At 41.8% G+C, this 6,000-nt stretch overlaps 1 protein-coding gene across 3 annotated transcripts in view; it reads left to right on the top strand.

The window, feature by feature from the left end:
• The first annotated feature begins 2,762 nt into the window (after positions 1-2,762).
• Positions 2,763-6,000, top strand: part of MAK (male germ cell associated kinase) — a 58,592-nt gene continuing 55,354 nt past the window's right edge. For 2 of the 3 annotated variants that reach the window (XM_079148961.1, XM_079148963.1), the window contains exon 1: positions 2,804-2,982. The gene's annotated coding sequence lies outside the window, so the exon portion shown is untranslated. Of the gene's footprint in view, positions 2,983-6,000 lie in introns of all 3 variants that reach the window. The other variant, XM_079148962.1, reaches the window with a different exon arrangement.

Here is a 6,000-nt window from a genome sequence, read left to right as displayed (position 1 = left end):
TACTCAAAGGAAATAAGACTCTTTGGAGAAATGGTTAATTCCAGATCTGGAGCAAGGTAAGTTCAAGGTGGTCCTAAAACTTATCATGCATGCCTAACAAAGGCTGCAGATACTGTCTTATAGGTCACCACATATTACAAGGACCTTAGAATCCTTTAGTCCTGAATATACCTTTAATTTGTATACTAATGTCATCTAATATTTTCATTTATATTTTTAACACCACAAATGGGCCTATTATTTTTTATATCACATTGCCTCCTGGGATTACATTCCTTTGTCCTAAAGTATAGCCCTTAGAAATTCTTCTGCAGTAGGTGGTAAAATGTCTTTAATCTGAAAATGTCTCTGTTTGCCCTTGCTCTTGAAATGTAGTTTTTTTAAGGCACAACTCCAAGTTATTCTCAGCACTTCGAAGGGGAAATTTTATTACTTTCACTTAAGGGAAATTTCACTTCTTCTTCCGGTTTCCATTTGTACTGTTGAGAAGTCCTTCTCCGTCTTTTTACTCATCCTTTGTAGCTCATCTTTTTTTTTTTTTTTTCTCTGCTTCTTTTAAGTTTGCCTGATTTGGGCGTTCTACAGTTGTACAACTTCATGTCTAGACATGAACATCATTTTACTTGGCCTGCTTTGTATTCTTTGTGTTTCCTTTATCTGTGGATTTATGTCTTCAATCAGTTTTGGAAAATAATCACAATTTTTTAAAATTTGGCTCTCTGTTCTTCATTCTCTCTGATCTCTCCTTCTCAGGTTCTTTTAAGACACATGCTACACTTTCTTTTCTATCCATCATATATCTTAATCTCTGTATGCTACATTCTGGGTGATTTCTGTTGGTTTTGTGCCAAATTCCTGATTCTTTATTTGATTTCAACATACTGTTTAACTTATTCTTAATTTTTATTTTGATAATTATGATATTCATTTTTAAAAACATTTCTGTTTATTTTTGTGGTTCTGTATTTTATTTCTCTATGCATTTCATTCATAGCTATTTGATATTCAGGTTGATTATTTCCAATTCTTAAAATCCTCAAAAATCTGAATATATTTTCCTTTTTTCTGCTGATTTTCATTTGAGGGTGCTCCTCTTCATGTGGTCATGAGCTCATATTTTGTTGAAAACCGGGGGACCCAGATTAAGGATAAATACTTCAGAGATGATTTGTTTGCTCCTTCTGGGACTCAGATGGTGCTCAATTGGGGCCACTTTGCCCTTTCCCAGTCCCCTGATTAATTTTCCAGTCTCTTGTTCAACTCAGCTATTGGTCCAAGACTTAGTCTCCCGATTGCTATACAGAGATGGGATTTGCCTTAGACCACATTTGCCTTTTATACATGAGCATTGCTCCTACTTGAGTATCACATACCTTGTAGAATGGGGTGGGAGTATTTAGAGACTTCCTATTTTCCCTAACACAACCGTATGATAAAAATTATGCTTTATGTATAGATAGTTGTTTTGAAGCCAGAGGGCTCTTTGGATTATATAGCCTACCATCCATCCTCTTATTTTCCTCATTTCTTTCATTCCATTTTTTTTTAAATCTATGTTTCCTCATTCTGAAACGTCATATGTCTCAGGGATATCCTTTCACTACTCGGACTTTTCCTTCTCAGTCTTTCTCTCCCTTGTCTCCACTTTTCTTTCACTACTTTAAAAAAAGATGGCATTTTCCAGAATCCCAGTTCTTTTTTCCTTCTTGCTATTTATCTCAATCATTTCTATGACCTTGTTTACAGTATTTCCATATACCTATATTTCCACCTCTAACAGACTCTTAAGTTACAAATTTATATTTTAAGCTACCTTCTTGTAACCTCCGATTGGATTTTCCTTAAACTCAACATTTTCAAAACTGGACTTGTAATTTCTCATGCCCTCCACCCCCAAATCTTCTCCTCTTCCAATATATCTTAACTTGGTCATGAACACCATGCTAAGGCTTAGGCTGACTGAATGGACAGATAGGTCTCTGTGCTTGAACCTATGCTTTTATTTTGCCTGCCTACTTCATTCTATGATGTGAGAGGGCCAAGTGTGTCTGTCTTCTCTACCTTGACACTATTCTCAGTGCCAAATCCAAGTCTGATACCTAATTTTAAAAATCACTAAATGAATACACCGTGGTCTCCCATGCTTCTGACTCATGGGTTCTTTCTTGACAGCCCACATGAATATTTTTTTTTGCAGCAATACAAGTGTGCCTTCCTCTCACTTCTCTGGACTAGTTATAATTTGTTTATTTATTCACACAATCATCCATTTACCCTGGAATTGTTGCTAACGCTGTGATTGGTACTGAATGGGTTCTCTGAATGCAGAAATGAAGACGAACTTAGAATGCAAGCCAGTGTAAACTCTATACTTGAGGAATTGACCAATATAAGGAACTATAATCCAACAGCAGATTTCCCCAGAAAGTAAACTAATAAAGTACAAGTAGGAGGCACACATATGCCCTTCTCTTTCCCTGCCCAGTCTGGGAACCAGATTTTTAAAAAATAAATACTTTTTAAAATGAATCGGAGCAATATCAAAACCAAACTCTAGTACAGAACTGGCTGAGAAGGTAGACTTCCAAACCCTGAGTCTAAACAGACAAGCACATTAGCTCTAGGGATGGTCCAGCTGTTCTCTGGGCCCCACCCCTCGTGGGGGCGGAGCTTTCTCTGATAGGGTGGTGCTCGCCCTGGTGGGACACGCCCCCTGTGGGCGGGGTGTAAGCGGCGGGCGGTCCGCGAGCTGGCGTGCCCCAGCCGTTTCCTAGGAGATGAAACACACAGGACGCCAGAGCTTCACAAGGGAGCGAAAGAGGTAAGCGGCCGGCGCGGGCGGGTAATCCCGAGCGGGCTGTGGGGCCACCACCCCCTACCCGACCCAGCCCAAGCTCGTCCGGCGCGGCCGGCCCGGCATGCCCCCTCGGCGCCCAGTCCTATCGGGGCCAATCTCTGCCGAGAGACCGCACCTGGACGCCGGTAGGGGCAGGACCCGCGGGAGGAGGGTCTGGGGTGGGCGGAGCGGGCCCGGAGGGTCCGCCGGCGCCGATTGCAGTCGCTGCTTCCCAGGCCCCTCGACCACCTTTCCGCCGTCTGCACTGTGGGGGGCGGTTCGGGGTGGAGCATGACGGTGGGACGTCCGTCAGTGTAAGAGACCCCCGACCCCGAACTTCTCCAGAACCCCATTTCTCCGCTCTCCTCCTCTGCCCTGCAGCCCGGGAATGGAGGGGACACTAGTGTTAGGAGTGAGGAGCGGGACTGCGCCTCGGGCAGGAAGCGAAAGTGAGTTCAGATCTGTTACAAAAGTAAAACGGAGGGAGAAGAAAGACTGGGTCCAAATCCGGCCCTCGCATCCTAAATGACGTGCTGGTAAAAGCGGAACCCCGGCACCGGGTGACCCTGGGGGCGTCCCTCCAAGCCCTCCGCGGGGAGGGTCCTGGAGCAGGTGCCCGGTGCCAGGGGAGTCCCCACCCGCGGCGGCCCACGCCCTCCCCGCAAACCCGTGTGACACCGGCCTCAGGAGCCTTTAAGGGCTCTGGTTGGCGGAGAAGGATCAGAGTGTGTGTGACCAAAACTGTCCCTTGACTGCGAATTAGACATTTTAATTTAGGGGCAGGCAAGAGTCGAGGGTCAGGAGGGAAAAAAAAAAAAAAAAAATCAGTGTTTTAGTGGTTATAATTACAACACTACAAAAATGATTTATGTAATTGTGTTTAATCTTTTAAATGAACATTTATTCTAATGATAACTGAATTCTCATAGAGGGAACTGGAAGCTATGAGACTAATTTTGACCAGAAAAAGACCCAACCCTTTGAGTCAAAATCGCAGTAGGGGAGGGAGAAAGCTTCACCTGAAGGAGACCAACTTCACCAGGGGCACACAGAGCTGGCTTTGGGCAGGATGTTTGGTCTCTTGCTTGGTGTGAGTTTGTTTCTTTTAGTTTTTAAATAATTTGTAAATGTTCACACAGAGCACTGTGCTTTTACCTTTTAGGACAGAATCTTTATTTCCCATTATAATAACCCTTCTTCGAATCTCTTAAATTTATAACTTGGTTAATTTGACATCTTTTTTGTTTTGCTTGTTAACCAAGTTGGTAATTCTTAAAATGCTAATTTCAGGTCTATTTTACAACTGTTAATGGCAGTCTTGGAGTAATACCAAGATAATATGCTCTACCATGACAAGTTGAACACATCCAACCCTTGTCTATTTTGTGATTGGCAGACACAGGTTTTAACCTTCATTTGCCCTCTGTGCTGATCTTCTTTAATCTTATCTAATCCCTTATTAGCTGGACAAAGCTGTTGAGAATAAAGCTCAAGTTTACAGTAATTGTGCACTTAAGCAGTAATGGTACACTTAGATAAAAATAAAAACACTAGAATGAGAGGTAAATTGTAAGGGTCTCTATTAGTGAAAATCTATCATTTGAGACTCTAAAGTGTCTTTTTTTAAAAAATCACAAGAGTTGTTTAACTTAGAAAAGGCAATAAGTATTGTAGCTCTATTATAGAAAATTCTGATTTGCTAACAATTATTAACTTAATTGAGGACTGTAGTTGTCTTACATTTTCTTGGGTTCTGAGGTTTTATTTTCATATATATTTCACATATTCAAGTACATAAGAAACCATGTTAATACATCCTTATTTTGCAGAATTAGTTTTCCATTGGTCAATAAAGAAGAATAGATGTAACTTGTAGAGCAGTATCAAGTGTGAGCTGGAGAACAATAAGCAGTCTGTTTTGAGTTATATATACTAGTTTTGACTAGTAATGAGCTTAGGACCTTGGCTGTACTACACTGATAAAAGCACTTGTACATCTGCTATCAGTGAGTAAGTACATGGAAATATTTTATTTAACTGCCTTCATTTCACGCCCCACCTTCCTGCGGGTGTATTTTGAGATGGGGCTCTCACTAAATTGCCCAGGCTGACCTCTGATTGTAATCCTCCCACCTCAGCCTTCCGAGTAGCTGGGATTACAGACATGCAGCACTGTGCTTGGCTTTGTCCATGCCTCTTAACACGAGGCCATTGTCCCTATATTTTCAGGGGATAGAAAGGACAGCTGAAGTAATCCGCTTCTCACCCTGAAGAGCTATTTATTTTGTAGTTAATATGGCTCAAAAGATGCCTTTCTAGAGTTTATGTGTGGGAACACAGTATGTAAATTTGTTTTTAAAGGTTAGATTCTCCCAGAGCTACAAATTGAACCTTTTAAAAAATTATGTCACAGGGCTAGGGATGTGATTTAGTGGTAGTGTGCTTGTCTAGCATGCTGAAGACCCTGGTTTCAATCCCCAGCACTGCAAGAACAAATAAACAAATAAATAAATAATAAAAATCCATGTTATACCATGTTCACCACTCACCCCTCAAAAGAAAGCAGCTGGGAAATGGCTGAGTCCCTTATTTATTCTTCCCTGACTCTGAGTATTCCCTATCCTATGGCTATCCTCGATTGAAATAACATTTGTGTTTCTAGCATTTGTCTGCAAGTTGGTTAGTGAGCCTAGGATGAAGTTTCTATAACAGCCCCTCCCAGAAAGGTGGGGCTTCCAGGCCAGTGCAGAAAGTCATCAGTGACTCAGTGATCTGTTCTGCTGATGGTACTGGTGCGGATTTAGGGTCACCCTCCCACCTTAAGGTATTAGTGGTGGTGATTGATGCTCTCAATAGTGGACAAGAGAGAGATGATTAATTCCTTTTCTTCAGGTTATTGGACAAATGCAAAGTAAACTTTGCTGATTGTTTCTCGTGACCCTCTTCTCTCTGAACGTCTTTCCACTTCCTGGATAACAACCCCCGTCTGCCTTGGCGACCACCCTAACCATGCTTCTGGCGGCAGCGTCCTCTTCTATTCCGTTTTCAAGAAGCATGTCCTATCTCAGAATTGCCTGATTACTTTCTACCTTTCATGACCTCAATACTTGGGTAGGCATTACCATGAAAATAATTTGGTTAAAAGAAGAGGTGATGCTATTTTT

The sequence above is a fragment of the Sciurus vulgaris genome, assembly GCF_902686455.1.
Source record: "Sciurus vulgaris genome assembly, chromosome: 7".
Lineage (NCBI taxonomy): Eukaryota > Metazoa > Chordata > Mammalia > Rodentia > Sciuridae > Sciurus > Sciurus vulgaris.
This window is presented reverse-complemented; position numbering and strand designations above follow the sequence as displayed.